This window comes from Melopsittacus undulatus, chromosome 2 (assembly GCF_012275295.1).
Source record: "Melopsittacus undulatus isolate bMelUnd1 chromosome 2, bMelUnd1.mat.Z, whole genome shotgun sequence".
Taxonomy (NCBI): domain Eukaryota; kingdom Metazoa; phylum Chordata; class Aves; order Psittaciformes; family Psittaculidae; genus Melopsittacus; species Melopsittacus undulatus.
Window position 1 is genome coordinate 93,115,874 of NC_047528.1, and position 21,631 is coordinate 93,137,504.

Below are 21,631 nucleotides of genomic sequence, written 5' to 3' on the forward strand. Positions count from 1 at the left end.
GTGATGCAAGGGGAGCTGATCAGAATGACGTCAAAAGCAATTTTTAACCCCAGTGGTCCATTTTGCTTTGACAGCTGCTACTCCTGGTCACCCCATCATGTGAAAAGCAGCTGCCTTTCAAGTGGCATTCAGCACAGACCAGCTTCCACAGTATCTTGAGCTGCTAACAGGCTAAAGGAGGAAAACACTGTACCACCCAAGCTGCCATCTTTATTACTGAGGAGGAAGAGGACACTCAGTCTGAAAGCACTTGCATACTTTTCTGTGCAGTTATATTTGAACAAAAAGGAAGATCCCAACAGCTGAATTCCCTCCCTCTGCATGCCTCAGATGCACCAGCGGGGAGCCAAGCTGAGCTGGGAACACTTGAATGCTCAGCTCTTATTCAAGTCAACACCTCCAAATCTCAGTAAATGCCCCATAGCATGCAGACATCCTCTGAAGGTGTAGCATTTGCACAAAGCCAGGGCTGCCAAAGTCCTTCAAAAAGAATAGGCCCTGTCTGTCACATGGAGAAAACCACTAGGTATAAAACAGGTTTGGATATCAATGATCTGTAGCGTGGGCATTATGTATTCAGAATTTACAGATGTATTTTTGGTACTTCAAATTCTACACTTGGGTGCACATGTCCAGCCCTCCATCTTCAATGGAAACCTATCTGCGTATATTCAAAGCCAGAGCCAACACTAACATTACTCCTCACTTGTCACATTGATAAAGCATGAGTCATATTCAGATGTCAAAAAGGGTCCATCTGCTCAAAACAAAAAAAGCTCTACAAGTCTCTCTTAGGTCAAATGCCAGCCTACTGGATTCTACATCCATCCTGTGAGGAGCCCCCTCTGAAAAGGGAAAGACTACTGTTGTTGTTAATATTTCTATTCCCTTAACACTCTGGACCAGGGCCCCTTTATTTTAGGCATGTATAAACAAATTACTTGAACAGTCCTTCCCTCGGGTGCTCCCCAAATAGGAGTGCCTAAAATTTTTCATTTGTCTAGACCTCCCACTTCCTACAAGAACAAGTTACATCAGGATTTATGAATGTGAGAAAATAGCTGAAGTTCATCTTCTGTGAGCATTACCAAGGTTAGAAAGACACTTTCCCTGGGTTCATACATCATGCAGTGGTGGGGTTGCTTCTCTGGAGCATGTGGTTCCTGGTTCTAATCTTGCTGTGGTGACGACCAGTGTGTTCAGCTACTGCATGAGAAAGTTTGCTAATTGCCAGTGTCGGTGCTAGTGTCTGACAGATAGAGCAGATGTCATAGCCAATTTTCAATTATGTACAAAAATAAACTGCATACCCTGGGAGAAACCAGAGCTTTCAGGACTTCTTCATCCCTCAGATCTTAGGTGTTTCATCTGAGTGCTAACCAAAAGAAGGCACAGTGAGTAACAGATTAATAAAAAGCTCTTCTAGCCTAAAGCTTCATTAGGGAACTTGAAAAACCCTTCCCTTTCTTTCACATAGACTGTGCTGTCCCTTGCTGTCCAAGATGTAGGCAGGAACTCAAGGCCTTGAAGAACAGAGCTCTCTTGGACTGTTAAAAGCTGCAAGAAGAGCTATGTTTTAACGGCTGTCCACTGCCACTGTGCATTTTGTAGTTCTGTTGCCCATTCAGTAGACAAACACCCACTGTTCTTGTACCACTCCCAGATCCAAACCAAAGGCATGCAGGCCGCCTTTGGACATGCAAGCTGCATTTCAGTAGCTTGGTTCCAAGGAACTTTCACTAAGCAACTGTAGTTCTCTCTCTTGGGCAACTTTAAGGTTTTAACAAGCCTCTTCTAGCCAGTTGGGTTTTTTTTGATCACCACTCTAGCAATTAGCTGAACAGCCTCCCTGGATTTCTGCATTATCCTCTTGTTTTCTAAATCAAATTTAATAATGTTTCCAGGAGCTGAAAAATATCATAGACCAGGCTACAATAGCTTTTTGTCTTTGATGCCTACCAGAAACAAGTCTTGACTAATAAGGCTCCTAGCAATTGAATTCCACCTTTTTTTCTGCTTCCTTTCTCAGTGAGCTGCTACAAACGAAGGTTCAGTTTCCCTGGCTAATTCCACAGCTGTGTGAAGTGTTCTTAGCCTCCTTTCACATCTTGGTCTGTAAATCTACATCCAGCTGAACATCTACAAATTGGTCTGCTGTTAATTTATCTTGGAAAGACTAATGTGGATATGGCTGGAACCTAAATTTTCTCAGGTCCTCAGTTCAGATGGGGCCCCTTTTTTTTCCTCTTCTAAGTCTCATATCAAGAGTTGGAGCCAAATATGGGTATATCTTATCCTACATCCGGTTCTAAATAAAAACTGTGCCACAAATCATATTTCCAATATTTTTATTTCAAGTAACTTGTGTATTTTGTTTTTCCTGAGGAGCATATTGTGCCATAGTATTAGAGCTAGTTGCTATTAGGTTTGTTTACAGAAGAAGGAAAAAACTAATGACAACATCAGAGAGATTCTTTGGTGAAATCCTATTTACAAAGAATGGCCACAAAGTCCCGTTTCCCAGGAAAAAAAAGAAAAAAGTAGAAACAAATGACAGCAGGACATATTCTTGCTTACAGTTACTAAGTCTCCCCCTTCTGTCAGTTCTTTTTTTTATGATGACATAGTTTACTGGTTTTGTATGTTGACTTGCTTTTTCTCATATACAGTGATTGCCAGTAACTGCAGACCCTCCGTGTTGCAATTAGAGGGTATCTCAGCCCTTATTTCTTAGCATCTGACTAGGCTTCATCTATTTTTGATTCCTATTTCACCATGCAATGAGCTTACTATAAAGCAAAGATTTTGCTTCAAGGCAACTAGTAACACCTTGCTATAAACAGCTCAATATCCCATGCTATATTCTACTCTTCATCCTCTGAGGCCATAGTTCATCCCTCAGTCATGTGAAAGCTCTGCCAGGTCACGTAGCAATTGAAGGCATGGTCATGTGGGCAGACTGTGAACGGTCACTGCTGTTAACTAGATCACACAGCAGTGATTTTGTGCCATGGATATGCTGCCAGGAGTGTCCCAGGGTGCCTCATGCTCAGCTCCCACTCATTTTTCCCAAGAATGGTAGAATGCCAGCAGAGAGAGAGTGAGACTGGGGGCCTGATGCTGGCTTTATACCTTCTGGACTGCTCTGACTCCAGCTATCCTGTAATGCCACAGCTATTATGAATCATGACACTTCCCCCAAGACTGCTTCTCTGCTATTTCCACAACCCATCCATCCCTAACTATTTTTTTACTCCCCCATCTCTGAAACATTTCCTGTGATTCAGGTTCTTCAGCTACATCAAGGGCACTTATTATTATCCAGCACCTCACTGTGTGTAACCTGCATATGTATCTCAGAGAGGCTGGATTCACACCTTTCTCAATCACAGCACTAGGGTTTTTTGTCCTTTTTAGACAGCTACTTCAGATCATGACTGTGTATACAGGTACAGATATACCTGACATCTTCTGTATGCTCCAGGATGTCTTCATGGCCAGGTGTGCTAAGGCAGCTATTTGATTTCTGGATGGAAGTTAGCTGGTACCTGCCCATGAAGATATGCCCCCTGTCAGGTTTTCTGATACTCCCAAATACAAGCCTGGAAAATAAAATTTTCCTCACACACTTCTCCCTAGTGTCATTTCTGGAAGCACTGACTCCAGAAAAGCAAAAGCATCCTAGGAAAAAACAAGGTACTGCATTTTCCAGAGGTGCAATTGCTTTCACCTTCCTCTGCAAGGTAAAAAGAAACATTTTTTTTTTTCCTTCACAACATTAGTCAACTTGTTGTGCATAATAACCTCCAAGTCAGGATTAATCTACCCCAAATGTAGGCTTCCCCCAGTGCAGTCACCAACCGCTGAGCTTGGCTTCCTTTGTAGTCAACCAGCTGAGGTGCTTTGCAGGCATGATTCATCTCAACCTCAAGCACGTATCTAAATTAGGGCAAAAAAGACCTCAGGGGAGCAGCTCTAATGTAGACATCTACCTCCAGGTATCCCAAGTTCAGTAATATGAAATCCATCTCCACACACTTTTCAGCTGACCCAGTTTATCAACAACTGTCATTTACCTCAGCAAAATGCAGACACTTTCATCTGTACTTTTATTTCTTTTTTATTATTGAGAACTCCAGGCTTGTACCACAGATGTCTGGGAAAGACTGCCCCTTCAGACAGCACCACAGGATTAATAAGAATGGAAACATCTTCACAACACAGCTGACTTCCAGTTTGAGAGCCCACCTGGACATTTGTCATCTGATTTCACACATAGTTGCATTCCCAAAACAAATATATACTTAATCAAGCAATTTACAGGACTATGAAGTATATATCTTGCAGCATTTTGGCCCAAATTACCTGCTACTTACTTACTCTTATTGTTCAAACAACTCCCAAGACATATGCAGAGCTTTATAAACACATAAAGCAGATAGATCTCAGTCTATAAAAGCTCTGAGTCTAAACAAAATGTAGCAGCAAATGAAGACAGACTAGTATTTAGGGCTGAGGCAATGGTTACAACCAGCAAAGATCGTTTGGTACAGACTTCACATTAAAAAAAGAAAAAAAAAGTTTGCACATTTTTCAGTTGATATTTCTGGCCCTGGTATTTTGTGCTTGAAAAGCTTCTTCCTGACCTGTTTTTATTTGCATTGAACCATTTGCTTCATTGGAGTTTCCCAAGAGACTGTAAGATTGTCGTAAACTCCCTGGCACTCTATTTTAAGCAGACTATCAATGTACTTGAGCATTCAGATTCTTAGGAGCTGTTTCCCCCCTTGCTAGTAGCCAGGGACTACTGACCACAGCACCCTCTTAGGTTGCCTCCTAAGGTGCTTTGAGCAGTGTCCTTCTTTGGAAGACCCCACTCTGTTTCCTCAGAGCTGGCAGCCTGTCTGAGGAGGAGAGGAGATGGGAAGAGCTTCTCTGCTTGCTGCACATCTGTACACAACACACAACAGTCTGGCACCTCATTTACCACTTGTGCCAGGCACAGAGGAAGTCCGGAGGTGCCATGCCAGACACAGCCAAGCCTCAGTGGGGTGTGCAGAGGCAGGACAGGAGCATGGCACTGCTGTTCCCTGCACCTCTACTTCTCTCTGCACCACCATGGCTTGTGGTGACGGAGCATGGAGGAACAGGGAGACCAATCCAGACCAAGACTCTGTCTCCCCCCTGTAACCCTACAGGCTGATCCAAGCCCTTTGGCCAAAATTTGTCAGCCCTCCTGGGCAAAGAGGAGAGGAGGCCAGCCTGGCAGGGGACAGCAAAGCTCACTGTAGTGGGCAATGTTATCAGCTCTCAGGGCTCAGCTGCATTCTTCCTTGCTCTCAGCCAGCCCCCAGCCATACTGGCTGGGCTCCACAGGCAGCTACACCATTTGCTGCAAGGGGTAATAGAAGGGCCATATGAGGAGAACTGCACTTCCTCTAAAGTGCAGACCAGGACCTCAGTGCAACCTCCTCTGTCACTCTGGTACAGCCATCCCGCTGATTGTCCTAATGATAGCTAAAGCCTAGTAGTGTCTGCCCACTACTACTATACATAAAACAGAGGATGAAACTTCCCAATAGTTCAAGGATTACTGATGACTGTAATTCCCCTCAACCTCCCTTCAGAGAGCTTGCAGGAAAGCCTTCAACAGAGCATGAGCTTTTCCATTCCCTGTCAAAGGGTGAATTCTATCCGTAGCGCTTGCATACTGTATAGTGGTAAAATTTAAATCAAAGTGGAGCTGAGGAAATCAGTTAGGGTGGAGTTTCTGCAGGATTTAGATGGTTTGCAGTAAATAAGACCTGGGCCACACATAAATGTTGAGAATGAACCACTAATAATGAATTGCTACCCCATCAATGGGCACCATCTGGCCAGCACTCTAAAGGGGCCATCATGTCACAGAAAATAGAGTACGTGAGCATATACTCAGAAACCACATCACACTGCATACATGCAAGCAGTTGGGATGGACAACACACCAACATTTAATTCTTCTTCCTTGTAATATTTTATGTCCCACTTTTCACACTTCCTCTTTTCTTAGATTGAAGGTACCATCACACAGGTGGACAGGAGCTTATTAATCATCATTATTACCTCCATCAAACGCAGCTCTGAGAAACAACTAGTAAAAACATATCCCGAAGCAATCAAGGACTATTCAAACTAGGCAGATGAGAAGTAGCTTATAGAAATGGACTGGACTGGAGCACACAGAGTGTGCCTGAATAGCCCCTGGGAGAAGCATGGCTATGTGCTGTTATGCAAGAGAGGCTGCACGCTGCAGAAAGGTAGTTCAAAAATCAGCACAGATACAGATTCCTCCTGTGCTGCCATAGTATCTTTTTGTGAAAACTTACATGGATCTGCAGAAACTCATTCCACCTGCCTTGAAGGGGCTCAGATACTGAGTGCAAGTTCGTAAAAGCTGACAGTTGTAGAACATCAATAATTCAAAACCTGTGTGTGACTCACACTGCCCAACCCATCCCCCTAGGGTTACTCTTACTTAATATTCACAGAAGGAACATTGTTATTTTTTCTTCAAAAAAGTAATGAATAACTTACCATTCATTACCCAAGCACTTCTTTTTTACAACTGACTTAATCTAAAAGAACTAGTAAGCGTAGAAAATGTTGATTTCCCAACCTCTTAAAATCTTCCTTGTTCATTTTTGTTGAGCATAAAAGTATTATTCGTAAGTTCTTAGTTTGCAGAAGACTACTTTTTGGGGGTTTTGTTTAAAGGGTTTAACTTCGTTTTGTAAGCAGTATTCACTCCTGTTCCTAAAAAAAAATAACCAAATAGAAAAAGAAGGCAAAAGCCAGACTAGATGAATATTTCCTTTCATCTGCAAATTAACATATTGGAAGTCACACTTCAGACTACTGGAAAAACATGGACTGCTAGAGTCCTGTTACATGCTGCTTGGCAGAAGATGGTGAATTCTCAAGCACTCCACCTTGGATCATTTTAAATGTCCTGAACAAGAGTGGCTTCCTCTACCCACCATGAGAAGAAGTAATCTCTCCTTTGCAGGCCTCTCCCACGGGATGAGGTAAAATCTGTCACCAGTTAGCTGCTGATTTTCTACTTTTGAATTACGTATGAACCCACTGGGAATGGCACCACTTTGAAAGCAGCATGAGGCTTGTTATCAGTTACCACAGAAACAGTGATTTTCACAGAACTGGTCCACCTGTTGAGCTAGAACATACTTCTTAGAGATTTTATTTTGGCTTCAAGACAAATTATGGAGTTGGGCCATTGTTTCACCATCACCGTCAGCCAAAATAGAGCCCTCAAAAAGGGATCTTGCCCCTAGCCCCTAGCTGCTCAGTCTTATCCCTTGCTGTTCACTTCCTCCCATTATCCTAAGCATTCAAGATCAAATCAGGATTCTGATCTGGGTTAAAACAAACCTTTCCTTTTTGCAAGAGTGACTAACCTTGACTGGCTCCCAATCCAATTCTCTCTTTAGCCTTGAAAACACTTGTGTTAATGTGTCCAAGAGAGGGGTAGTATGGGAATTGAAGTGAGCATTGAAAGGTCAAGGCTGGTTCACTCACTGGTTACTGCTAGTATAAAATGATCTTGAAACTAAAGCACCAGTGTCATTGGATGAAACAAGTATCTTACTTCTAGCCTGAATTTGCTGCTCTCCTGGTTAAACTATAGGGTTCTCTCTGTTTTCGGGCTGTTTTTTTTTTACTAAGTTAAACACCTAAAATTGTGATAACAACTTCTTAGCTTCCCATTAATAAGGCAAATCAACTGGCCTTCATCAAGGCCTGACATGCTTATTTCACAGTACAAGTATGGTTCCCCACCCTTGACTTTCTTTTTAGTGCTGCACAGAAGGGAATGTGTGATGTTGCTTTGTGTTTGGCACTTCAGCACCTACTTGATATAGCAGCTTTGCATCATGCACATGGTCAAATAAAAGTCGCTGCCTCACGCTTCTACCAGTGCAAGCCCAAATGGGAGCACAGAACATGCCTCAACACCTCTTGCAGGTAGGCTCTGTATGACAATACTCATATCCCTTGCATTACCAGCACCTCAGCCCCATTGGAACTATAGAACCATAGAATAGTTTGGGTTGGAAGGGACCTTTAAAGGTCATATAGTCCAACCCCCCTGCAATGAGCAGGGACAACTTCAACTAGATCAGGTTGCTCAGGATCCCTGTGCCTGTGTGGACACTGATCAGCCAAACAGACAGGAAAGGCCTTATACAAAGCAAAGGACCTGTGTAAAGATTTCTCTCTTAAAGTGTGTTTCTCCTCTGGGGCAGGAAGATTGGTGTAGCTACTGCAAGGTGAGCAGTGAATGGAGCTGATCTGTTCCATTAACATGCAGTAGTGAAAGGAGATGTCATCTTGGGCCTGGGCTGAGCTGGCCAGCCCTGCATCGTGGAGCCCTTTCCATTGGAAAGCCTAAAAAGGAGAGGGATTTGCTACTCTGCTTGGAGGAGGAGAAAAGGCCTAGAAAGTTTTCAGTTTGTCACCTGAGCCAAATACATGCCCGTGCATGTGAATGGCTGTGTTTGTTCCCTCATTCTGCTCAAAACTTTCTTCCTCAGCATTGCCTGATTGAATTTTTTTCTCTTTGTCTACTGCTGTGCCTTGTCAGTCCTCTGCTGACACAACCCCTGCCTCAGCCCTTTGGCTCAGAGCAAGCAGAGCTTTCTCTTAGTCAAACAAGATTTTACTGAGGACAGTGCTGAAGTAGCCCTTTACTCCTAATTGAGTTCAAAAATAAATCTCATCCCCTGGGACATAAACATTCTGCAAAACCACCTCCTAGAATAGAATACAGAGTGCAATAAAAAGAACAGCAGAGAGCATCACTACTGAACTTGGAGACCAACAGACCCAAAAAACTTTGTCAGTGGCAAAATACTAGTGAGCAGCTCAGGTTTTAGCTCTCCCATCAGTTGCCTAGAACCAAGCTAAGCTTGGGTTTTGCAGCAGTGCTCTACAGTGGCAAAGAGAGGTTAAGACAAGGAAAACACCTTGAGATCTGTGGTGCCTAAGCAAGTTAAATTGAGCAACTTGCCATCAATGTGTGCCCAAAATGCTTGGAAATTATTTTCTAAGCAACTGTAGCTTCAATTTTTCTCCTCCCATCACTGAAACCTGAGAGCACGTGTAACACTATTACTATAAATATAGGGCAACTCTAGCTAACAAGTGACTTAAAACTGTAATAACCATGCCACTTTATGTTTGAGTATATATGCATACATATTTATATGTACTGATATACACACACATATATATATAAAACCTTATTTTCTATGTTATTATACAATGTGCCATATTTAAAAAAAAACCCCTATCCCACAAGGCATAGTGCGCTCTTTGTGAAAACCACCAGTTCAGTGTCATATCACAGGCTGCTTGGTTATGAATTCACTTTTTTTCTTAAACCTTACTCTAAGTGGGGGTACTAAGCATCAATTATCTCAATCTAGACATTCATGTTCAGCTTTCGTGAGGTAAAAGTTAGAGCATGAGACTTGAACTATCAAACTAAAACCTGGCCTCATGTGCCACTACGAATTCAATAGTAGACAATATGATCTTAATCTTGGCATCACAAGCCTTCTCTTTTCCCTACAGAGTCTCAATTTCCCAGCCTCTTCTGTCAGCACTAACAACAAGAACTGCCTGAGCTCAGATCTGCCTGTGATCTCATCTCCGGATTGATTCTTCAGTCACATCAACCCTTCTCAGTAGCTCACTAGTGGTCACATGTATTAAGAGCTCCCTTACAGTGGAAGGTGTCAGGCAGTCCAGAAAAAGGGGAGCTTTGAAAGAGATCAGCTCAAAATCCTGTTGGGCAACATCTTACTTGCTCTTGAAAGTTGTTCTGCTGTGTGCAACACATTTCCTGACTCAGTAGCACACAAGTAGGTGGGAGACCTCAGCCTTGAGGTAGGACCACAGACCTGCTTGATATTTCAACAGTGTAGAGCAGGCAGGACGTGTGGAGTTATCACACAGGCAAAGAGGTGGGGCACCCCGTTTAAGCTGCTCATTAGCCAGGCAGAGGCAGTGCTTAGATCAGCTCTCCCACAGTCCAACGCTTGGAGAAACCACCTCTGCTCCACAACCTGGCTTTATGAGTGGTGCCATTGCCCCAGATACTGACACCGCTTGTGCACAGAGGAAGCCATTCATTCCCAGCACTTTCCCAATGACTGAGACAGCATTTTCCAAATAACATAAAGGAAGAAAGGAAGGAAGAGAAACAGCCACAGGCTTCCTTTCAGGTGCCAACTCTGCAAATAGCACAGGTGGGTGAGTCCCATAGTACTCTATCGATGGGCACGCATGTGGAGGCCCATGTCACTGCTCTGCTCTGCCTAACTGGTTTACAAACCTTTTGAACACTGCTTCTTACTGCCTGATACCACCTCCTATTAGATGCTTTGAGTGTGTGGACTCTGAAGGCCTAGCATAGGCAATATTCAGTGCTGGGAGCAGTGTATTCACCATATTTTAAAAATAACACAATACATGCCTTGCACCTTAACTTGAAAGATATCTAAGTGCTTTATAAATATGCATGAAGCAATTCCTAGTGATGTGCCAGAGATGTTCTATAGACTGCACTGAGGCATGCTCCCAAGAGTGAGAATCTGCAGAGGCAATTCACAATAAAGAAGCATTATCATTGCCTGTTCTTCCCCATTCACCTTGAGAAATGAGATGTAAATACTGTAATGGCAGCTCTGCCTGTATTGTTTGGGCAAAGCAGCCAGCCTCAGAACAGCACAGTAAGGAAAGAAGTATTTAGATGCAGCTCCCAAGTTATATTAGCTACCATGAAGACACAGCCCATTGCTTTTTCACATGTATAATGCCCTCTATTGCTCCTCTCAAAGTGTGCTAAATCACATTGCTGCCTCTGCAGATTAGCAGAGACTTCATATAAGAGCTTATACACAACATGCTGTTGCACAAACGCAGAATTATAAACAAAATTAGTTTCTAAATCATGGTACTGAGTAGTTTTGCACCCACCTATCCAGCCATCTCTCTGGATCTGCAATTAGGAGGTGTTAAATTGGGCAGAGCTCTGAATTCAGAGAGCCTAATGTGGTCAAATAACAAAAAATCTGTTCTGTGACTATGCAGTCAAGTGTGTGAGCCTGGCAGGAGGAGATTAAACAAGATCGGCATGCAAATTTACATTAGTTGGAAGTATAAATCAGGCCTTAGACACATTAAGTAGACACTAGGCCTGTAAATAATGACACAAGCACAATAAAAAGGCTCTTGGCAGGAGGCTGCCCTTAGGACACAATGCTAGAGGCTCCTGAGATTTGATGAAGGAATAGAAAATAACCAAAAAGGGAAGGGAAATACTATCAGTCCCAGGGTGTATAAAAGAGGGGACTAAACAAATTAGAATAACCTTGAGGCATGCAGGCCTCCCTGATCTTTCTCAGCTTCTCAGCTACCCATGTACCACTTGCAAAGTTGTAAATAATGAAGTCTCTGAAGCACATCAACAACAAAGCAGTTTCCAGGTATTCTATCAGCAAGAGCGGTTTCCAGTTTTTATCACGGAGATATAACAGCAAAAACATTGTTCAAGCTTAATCTTCTTGGCCACTACAAAATTGAAAACAAAACCAATCTCATCAGCTTCTCTAAGTTAACTGTTTTGCTCTGCATTAGCATTTTTTGTGTCCTCTTCTGAGATGGAGAGCTCCAGAACTTTTGCAGTCAAAACATTGCTAAGACACTAGGATATGGATACAATGTCTAAACAAATAAGATGCTTTTTACACTTTCCCTAGAGATTTATATGAGTTGATGACCACAGGTTTTATTTGGTCAACACCATCGAGGAAGAAGGCTTTGACTGATTTGGGAATAGGTTCCAGGTCACTATTCAGTCACTGAGGGATGAATAGTGGGTGACCTTCCCATGTACTCACAAAGTCCAGACCCATGTTCACATTAGAAAGTGAACAGGAGTGAATTGACATTTATAATAGAGGGAAAAAGACAGGAAACAAACACTAGACACATTTGTGCTTACTAATCCATACACAGGACCTGGTGTCCCTATTGCTTGCTGCTTCCATAAGACCCAGTTTACCCAGCATGACTTAGAGTGTCAAATGAGGAACTGCAGAATGACTAAGCCACAGACTCTGCTCTGAGAGTGTTTTGGTAAAGTCTGCCCAATATACCAAGACTTCTCTCCCAAGACACTCTGTCTGGAGAGAAGGGCTGAGCATAGCATGGGTCTCCAGTATGACACTGTGAAGCACAAATGAGGGGCTGGCTTGTGTCACTAAGAGCATAAGCACCAGCAGGCTTTGACCCTAGGTAGTATAGAAGTCCTCTGGTATTACTTTTCTCCAGCCAAAAACTGTCACTTTGACAATCTTGGCCACTTCCTCCAGGAGGCAGGGAGAGAATCCATATTGCCAAGCCAACATTCATCTGCCCAGACCCAGACCCCTTTTTTTACTTTGCTTTGTACCCTCTGCATCACTGACAAAGCATCTCCCCATTCCAACAATTCTCCAAGCAAAGCTTAGCCAACACCAGTCTCAGCCTGTGCACAACTCCAGTTCATCCATGAGACTGAGTCCTCCTGGGTGCTCAAACAGCCCATGTAAATATAGGTGGTAGCAGCAATGCTTACATAAAGCAACAGCAATTAAACTGAAATTGTCTCCTTATGTTTAACTCTCACTATCTCCTATGCTGAGTCTGATAGTCATAGACAGTTGTAGTCTGTACATACTTTGCAAAAACAGATCTCCATTACTTACTGGGCTCTACTGATCAAATCTTTGTTCCTTCCTTTTCAGCCACTTATACTCCCTTTGTAGTAATCTAGAAAAACTCCATCTTGCTTTCTGGCACACTTTCTGGAGCATTAAAAGCACACAAAACAGTCTGTCTGCTGTCAGCCTCTGTGCCTAGCATTTATAAGCAGCCACCTATAAACTTCTGCTTAGCTTCTGGAGTCATGCTCTGAAGCATGCCTCAGTGTCAAGTTTTTTAAATCTCTCTACTGACTACATGTGCCTTTCAAATACCAAGAGTTGCTATGCAGGCCAGAGGCAATTTATCTTGGAAAAATAGCAAAAGGCATGCCCCTGACACTATGGCATCTCATTGCGAAATCACATACATGGAAACACCAAAGCTTTTCAGCAAAACCTCTGACAGAATTTTAATTTTTTTTAATGCAATGTGGACAAAACAACAATTTTCAATATCCTTATTCCTGGAAATGTTTAAACTAATCTAGGCAAGTCTTCCTCAAAAACATAAATTTGAAGTGGCTACTTGGCCCAGGAAATACCTAATAAAATTATTCAAGATTGACAAAAACAAGTAAAAAATGTGTTGGTCTAAACTTTGGACAGTGCAGGAGACCAACCTATATCATATATGTGCATATATACTTGTGCATGTCATGAGACAGAATAATAATTTTTCAGAAACAGCCATCACCCTGCTCTGCCACCATTTGAGCTCTTCACTAGTTTATCTGGCATCAAAAGAGTCTCCTGGGGAGCAAGAGAGGTTGTAGCATACCCAGGTTTCACCCCCACTGGCTGTCAGGTTGCTCACAAAGATGTGTGCTCAGAGGTAAAATATGCTGCCAGCACCAACAAGTTAAAAGTAGCTGAAGTTCCCCAAAATCCAGTAGGAAGGCCTGTTTGGAGATACAAATAGGTTTAGCACACTGTTAGCTAAAGACAAACATAAATGTATCATTTTTCCTCTAGGACAGTAACAGTTTCTGGGGGAGGGGAAACATATTGCCTTACACAAAACATTTCCCAAGCACTATAATGAACAATAGGCCTCTCACAAGCTATCTTAGCTGTATCCATCTGCGTCCCAAATGCGAAACGTTGGCACAAGTGAAAATGAAACTAAAGCCTCTTTTATTCACATCCAGAATCTACATGTTGGACCACAGACCCAGATATGCAGCCATCACAGCCTGTGCCGCCCCCACTACACTCTTCTTTCCCATTTCCTTTAGGGTATCTGCATAAGGAAAGGTTTATAATTGGAATGACTACTGCAAGTGGTTAAAACAGAGACTGTGGGTAGGGGAGAGAGTCTCCACACTGTTCTTCTCCCATGGATTTCACATTTGCCCTTTCTTCATATAAAGTGTTGCTCTCATACACACAATGACCTAACACTTAGAGGTGCAAGTTTTCCAGCACTGCTGGAGATGCCTCCTTCTCCCACTCAGGTGAAACCTTGCAGAGTTGAAAGAATGGAGAAGGCTGAGCCTTTTCAGCATACCAACAGATTGTGTATCTAACTGCATTCCATTTAACTAGCAAATCACCCTTAGGAGATAATGGGCAGGCTGTCAGCAGGAGGCAGTGGAGCAATCCATGCGTCCATGTGTTTCAGACTACCACTGCACCTGCACCACAGTCATCATGTATTTAGTTGCTATTGTAGTTCTCAACAGATCTGGACTGGGAATTCCTCTCTTTAGCAGACCTGTTGTGACAGCAGATTGAAGTTTGCAAGGAAAGCTGGCATTCAGCTTTGATACTTGTTAAATGCCACAATGGGTAGTGGAAATAAGTAAGTAAACACCCAGGTCAGAGGAAGAGCAAGATTCATATGGAGTTACACCCCTCAAACTCATACCTCTACTCAAGGGAGAAATTGCACTCATTCCAAAAACTCCCATGCATTCATTCACTCCCAAATCTCCTTCACCTCTCCTGTTGTGCACTACACAAATTTATAAGCCTGTTTTCCTCCTATTTATTTTGTTTAGTATCTCATTTCTAAGGAGCAGCTTCATCGTGCATAATGCAGCAGCTGCCAGTAAGTCACTAGGATAGACAGCTTTGTTTTCCACAGGGAAGAGTGTGCAGTTAGAAAGAAATGAAGCATCTAAAAATAATGCCCTTAACACTCTACATGCAGCTGGTTTTCTCCAGTTTTCCACTGGCCCACTGCTGTACGCTGATGACAGTGTAAGAGGAGATCACAAAGCCAGCTCAGTACTTTTCCATGGAAGGATGAAATCTCTAAGAATAACAGTTTATCAGAGGAGCCATGTCTGTTTGACCTGGCTCATTTTCCGAGATTAGAAACCAAGTAACTCACAATGTATTGTGTTGTCATTGTGAGCTTCTTTTTAATCTAAGAAGTGATTTTCATGTTTCATCAGTTCTTGGAGGGAGAGGGAAAGAATGCACATCTGTCTTCCAAAGTGTATCAGTGAGAGGATAATAACAAATAATGATAATTTACCCACGTGGAGTGCCTTTCATCTTGAAGGATCCCAGAAATGCTGTAGTTTGTGATCTAGTCCTGAACAGCTGAAATCACTGTTGATTTCAGTGAGAGCAGAAGTATAACCCAAGGTAGGGCAGCATCACTGCAATCCTGCAGGTAGCCACCTAGCCTGCAGAAAGCTCCATATATGTTATTGGGGAAATAGGTGCTTTTGAACTGACAATTCGTGTGCTAGTAGAATTTGCACACTCCTGCTTTTCCGGTGCAGAAAGAGACCTGTGCTATTAAATACTCCTAGCCTACAAACCCAGGTAGAGGCATTTAAACTGCCTTGCACTAGGGAGCTGGCTGCCCCCTGCCACCATCACCCCAGGAACCATTGAACTATTAATTTAATAATTAAACAATGGGGAAAATCAAGTTGCAGTGCTTGGGCTCAGGCTCTTGTAGTCTTCATTTTACTAATACAGAAATTACTAGTGGCTGAAACTCCATGCAGCTTTTACTGGGCAAAGCTTGCCTCCATGCAAAGCCAACTGTGGAAATGAAGCAGCCAAGGATGAAGCAGATCCTAGCTTGCAGATTATGCTACTGAGATGAAAAAGTAAAATCCTAACAACAGCAAAGATTCAGATTCCTCTGTTGGTTACCTCCATGCATTCAAAGGCATTTCCCTCTGCTCTCTCCTCCCTGTCCACCTTCACACCATACAAAAATATCTGCATTAAGCTAATGAGTTGTATATACCAGCTCTTTCCCAACTTGAGCCCTGACTACCCTGATGACTCAGAAATGCCAGGTGCAACTTTAAAGCAACAGCTCTGGGAGGTTATTATGTAGGATCTCCAGATTAGATCTCAAGGATACACATATTGAAAACATCACAGCAAACAATGAAGATATGAACGTATTTCTTAGGCCCATGAAGAAATTGCTCAGATTCTTAACAGAGAACTGAAATAGAACTATCTGGCTTCAGCGCTGGAGAATGATATCAGGATTCCCATGGAGGAGGTTTGCTGAAGTTTCTGGCCAAACTAAGGGGCAGTATAAAGTTTTTTTCCTGTCTCAGTGGATATCTGGCAAATGAAATGGGATACATTTTCAAGGACTCTGCCAAATTTAGATGTTGTGTACTCCTGCCTGGCTATCATGACCACTCTGGAGGTCACACAGAAAGAAATAGTTCTCACAGCACAAAACCAAGTGAAGTAGATTGCATAGCAACCTACTCTTTCAAGAATATTACAAGCTTCTCTATTCCCTCCAGGAAAACCCTGTCTACGTGCTATGATGCCACATCCCATCTCAAATGCTAAATTTGTCCAACACACAACATCTGGGAGATACTCTTCTGCACACCAAGAGCCCTGTCCTGCTACATAGAGGGAGGAGCCACATAGAACCACACTTGCTCTGAATGTTTGTCAGGCAAAATAGCACTGGATACTATACGTATAAAAAGGTGCAATTTAGGGACCAAAATCTGCTTCTCCTGAAGGCACCATCTGTTGCAACCACAGATCCTTCAGGAGACCCTCAGAAGAAGCAGCATTGAGGCTCTGCATTGCACTGACAACAGAAGCTCAACAACATGGTGGCAATACAGCAGGTGGCCAACAGTCATACACACAGCTGTTGCAAATGCCTAGCAAGGCAAACCCCAGTGAGAATCACAAGTAAATTTAGCCATTGTGGAAAATACTTATGGCTAATAACATAGACTGAAGTTATGAGCTGGGCGGCAGTAAAATCCATTGTAATTGGGGATATGGCTATTTTCTCATCGAGCAGTCTCTTTCCAGATGTTTCTGTGATATTTTAATGTGAATTTTATTTCCAATAGTGTGATTTAAGAATCCAAATAAACTCAGAAAAACTTAAAACATGCTGCTGGGGTGCAAGCCACATGGTGTTGTAGCATCCCCAAAAAACTCACCCGATCGTCATGCTATGCCTGCACACAAGTCTTGAACCCACTCCAAGTACAGCATTGTCAGGACACACTTGAATATGAATCAAGGCTGCATTTAAGAATGGCAGAGCAGAGCAAGGTTGGTTAAGTCAGTCCCAATAATATTCACTTCATTCTCCAGAAACATCTATCAGACAGCAGTTTAGTATCTTTTCTGTTAGCCTGTCAGCTAATGCATACCATACTGCAGAGGTCATTCTCATAGCATGGTATGAATGGTCACCGTGATTTTGGAGACTTAGAAGTACTGGAAGAGTTGAGGTTAACTGTTCATTAAGGTACCCTGCGAACCCTGTGACAGTGCTGGTGTTTTACCACTTGGTTTGGCTTCCAAAGGGTCTGCTCCTTATAGCACAGCCCAAAGTCCAGGGAAACCAAGGGAAAATTTATGAATTTGAAGACTTTTCTCTAGAACAGATACAAAGTGATTTAAAGGGGACAGACCGAGCTGGAGGTTATGTGTTTTCAAACAAGCTGTTCTTAGAACATTTGGATTTGACCATTACTTTGCTCCATTTAAAAATTTGGTTGAAAAATTAATATATTTTACAATCAAATAATATTTATTTTGTTCTTCCATGTTCCTGCATTCATTATAATGAATGTGTACTGCCCTGAAGGCAACTCTATTTCAAGACAGCCTACTCCATAGATCATGGCTTCTGGGATAGAAGTAGAAAAAAGATTAGCTTTCACATCCTGTAGCCCAGAGCAGAATTGTTTGTGAGATACAAACAATACTATACTATAAAGAAAGGAGCTGTCTGCTCCTTTTCATACACAGCAAGCTATGTATGAAAATAACACTCTTAACGTACAGTAAAACTGTTGCTGATTGTAGAAATATTTGCACAGTTTACAATGTCAGTCTGAGTACACTGAACTACCACAGGACATTACATTATAAGGTTTCCATGGCCAAGCAAGGAAACACATTTACAGTATTACACATGACTCCTGCTCCCAGTTTTTCAGGAAGTTGAGTTCCCCAAGTATTAAACAGGTTACACTGAACTAGCTCAAAGGTAAGTGTGCAGGAGAATGGGGGAAGGAATTCTCCTGTTGCAGGTTCTCTCCCAGCTGTGTTGCTCTAAAGGCTGGTAGAACAGGAACACTCAAACCCTTCAGCACAGATGGCAAGCTCTCCTGAAACACAGAGAACAGGACACTGTCCCCACCATTGCTATCAAACTGCAGAGTTGGGAAAATCATTATTTCTTCTCACACCTCCACGTCCCAAGCAAGACTTTGCCAGCCTTGGCTATTTGGGCTGTATGGTCATTTAGCCAGCGACTTTTTTTCTCAGAGGTGTTTGTACAATGCTTGGCACACCAGGATCTCTAGACACTCTCACAACATGGAAATTGATAAGTATCATCATCACGCCCAAAACCTGCTAGGGCAGCTGCTGGGGCTGCATCCAGGAGGCACAGTCATGTAGTGTCTCCCTGTTTAACTGTTATGACTTGAAATTTCCATTCAAAGCACATTAGGCACTATCTCGGGTGGGGGAGAACAAGAAGTACCAAGTACACTTGGAAGTTCCTAAGTAGGACACAAAGCTAAGACTGAACCTTCACCCTCACTCTGAGCTCACCACTTCTGAGCACTGGCCTTCTTATTCCAAATGTTTCTTTCATCTTAGTTCTCACATAAAGCAGGGCTCATCTGCTGCCACAAGGTTCTTTTTTCACATCTGCAGTCACCAAACTCTGCCTTCAAGTAGATAGCATATATCTGTATGTTGCAATACAGGATGCTGCTATATGTCCACATTCCTCTCTTTTTCCCTGATGGATCCACAATCCTCAGATTTCGCACACCTGGCAAGGCTGCTCTTCACATCTCCCACAAAGAGAAAGCTGTGAAGGGTCTAAAGTTTCCTGTGTTTCCTCTCTGTGAGCATCCCTATGCCCAAACCGGTCTTTTCCCTAGGCTGCAAAAGTGTTGCTAGCAAACTCCTTCCTTACATCCCTGTTCCTTAGCCTTGATTCAAAGAAAGACGGAAGAGGGTCAGCAGAACACAGATAATTTGCCCTGGTGGTGCAGTGCAGAAGAAAAGCACCAATGACCTGTTTGGGAAAGAAGAGATATGAACTTGCTTAATTCTTATGCCCCAGTATTACACAGTAGTGGTAGCTAATAGAAAAAGTATAAAGCAGAAGATGTAATCCCAAAATGAGGAATACTTTGCTTGAAATATTCCCAAGGTGACTTTGAAGGGCAGGACTTAAATACAGCCTCAACGCAGAACAGAAGGTGACATATCGCCTCACCCTAATTCCAAGAATATGAAGACTGGGGAACAAATAGAGAGAATGAAAAAGGAGTGAAAGAATCCCTGAGAGTCCATAAATCTGTCGAAGAATTGACACAATAAAAGTATATTAAAAAAACAACATTGCTTACAAGCAGCATATGAATGGAAAAGAGGTCAAAAAATCATCCCACAGAAAGAGAGATGTGACAAAATGCCTACCCAGACATGGTCTTCAGGCATGGCTTTGCTCTTGCCTTAATAGTTTACCAGAAAGTAATAAGTGAAAATCACCTAATTTCTTAATTAGGTATTAGAAGGATTACTTGGCTCAAATCTATAACCCTAAAACGGAGGTAGTTCCCAGTGAAGATAATTTAATGGAGTGGGCTGAGCTCCTTTTGCCTTTTTCAAGACCTATGAAATTAATTTGCAGGACTATTATCCTCAAATTAAACACTTCAGTGATTTTCCCCCCACCCTGACTATCCACAGCAGTGCCAGATCCTGGCAATCATGTGCAATTCTGCAATAACAAACTGGCAAATTCACAATGGGAGTAAACCATTTCAATTAGGAATCAGATTTCATTTTTAAGCATCCAAGAACCTACTTAACTAGAAGCAAAAGAAACTGTTTTCCCCAAACTTAGGAATCTGCTTACTAAAGAAATAATAGCATAGGGCTGGTAGAAGATAGCCTTTACTGCAGAAAATTTGGTGAATAATCCACTGTTATCCTTGTATTATTGTTACAAAACAAACAAACAAACAAGAGAATGAGAGAAAAGTTTTGGAGATTAATTTGTCCAAACATCAGTATCAGCCGTGCTTGTGCAACTCCTGTGAAGGCAATGGATAGCTCAGGGATGTGATATAGGGCAAGATTCAGACTACCCAGTGTAGTGGCCGTCTCTTAAAGGCGTAATGTACAAACATCACTGGCAGGACAAATTTCTGGACTAGAGCAGCACTACATGAAGAAGAGGAGGAATAAACATGCAGGTTCATCTGCCCTCTGGCAGATAGATCTCCAAGTCTCAAATAAGGGAAAAGATGGCTTTGCTGAAGATCAGATTAAAAATAGGGATGAAAAAAATGGCACAAATATAAAATTAGAAAGTTACTGAAGACCACTTAAAAAGGGAGAAGGGAACAAATGACTTTTTTTGCTGAATAAATATCAGAAGTACCCAAAGAGAACATCTGATGGTTTGTGTGCATCTCTTGGACAAACAGTTTCATGGGGAAAGCGCCTGCAACATGCTGAGTTCAGCTTTCTATTTCAGGTGGAGGAAGATGCTAAGACTTGGCTATGCCTTTTGTCCAACTCTGATTGGCAAGTGACAAATTTAGAGACAATTTGAATGAAGTAACAAGAGTTCAGTATTCTAAGGGAAAAGGAAACATGAAAGCAAGAGAAAAATACTCAGGAGATCAGACTTCACTAGCCAAGCAAATGACTGGTAGAATGTTCTAGGAGGGTAACTGTGGATAGTTGTGAGTTAGTAAAACATACCATATTGCATGTGCAGGGGCAAACCACAAGATTCAAAAGAAAGGTCTTGGATGCAGTCTCTGAGTCTTCAATGCTGAGTCCCTCAGTGACTAGGGTATCAAAAACAGCTTGTGCAAATAATGAAAGTAAAAGCGTGTAACTAAGGATGAGTGAAGTGGAACAGATAAAGCACACAGGAATAAAAATGAATGTCAAGTTATAAGGATTATAAAGGCAATAAGAAATAAATTAGAAGAGTGAAACTGGTGTTTTTCCAAGCAGGAATGAAGAAGAGCCCACAGAGATGCAAATCATATGGTAACATACTTCATTCTGTACTCATTAAAAAAAAAAAGTTAACTGTAACTTAGTATTAATATGGAAATAGCAAGGTAGATCACAGTGTACAAAACACAGGTGGAAAATATTTCAATAAATTAAGGATGTTCAAACCACCCGGGTCTGAGGAAACCTTCCCTTGCATGAGGAGCTAACTACAGTAATCTGAGAGCCTGGAGTGATTGCTTTGAATGGCTGGTAAACAAAGACAGTACTTATCTTTAAAAAGGATGGGGGAATTACAGACATGTCAGCAAAACAGGAATCTCTGAAAAACAGAAACTCCT